The sequence below is a fragment of the Pteropus alecto genome, unplaced genomic scaffold, assembly GCF_000325575.1.
Source record: "Pteropus alecto unplaced genomic scaffold, ASM32557v1 scaffold79, whole genome shotgun sequence".
Classification (NCBI taxonomy): Eukaryota; Metazoa; Chordata; class Mammalia; order Chiroptera; family Pteropodidae; genus Pteropus; species Pteropus alecto.
In genome coordinates, this window is record NW_006494612.1 from 21,149,228 (window position 1) to 21,149,659 (window position 432).

The following is a 432-nucleotide window of genomic DNA, read 5'->3' on the forward strand; positions in this document are numbered from 1 at the left end:
ATCCAAGTAAGAGTTGGGGGAATTGTTTTGTTTATATTTTCACAGTGCTAACTGAGGACGAATTAAATTCATTATTTTCAATTTCAAAGCCTTTATCCACTCTCTTTCCCCCTACATTGTCCTAAAACCTATGAGTTCTTGTAAAACTCAGTAAATAGGTAAGATTCCAATTTTCTAGGAAAATGTAGGATAATATGTCAAATAGCAGAAGAAGCCTCCTATGAAGTCTCCAACTTAGGAGATATATCTCTCACCATCTGAGACCATGCTTACAACAGAGCTTGGGCATCGAAGGATTGGAGATTTTATCAAAAATATAGAGAACTTCAAATCATCATTGGTTTATTCAGTGGTTACTAGGAGACGAGAGATAGGGAAACAGCTCGTGGACTAAGGCTCTCAATGTAACAGCTTATTTGACCTGACACTCTT

The 432-nt window shown here is 36.8% G+C and overlaps 1 protein-coding gene across 1 annotated transcript in view; it reads left to right on the forward strand.

Annotated features, from left to right (window-relative positions):
• ENPP1 (ectonucleotide pyrophosphatase/phosphodiesterase 1) overlaps window positions 1-432 on the forward strand; it is a 42,434-nt gene that overhangs the window by 14,878 nt on the left and 27,124 nt on the right. The gene's annotated exons all lie outside the window — the stretch shown is intronic.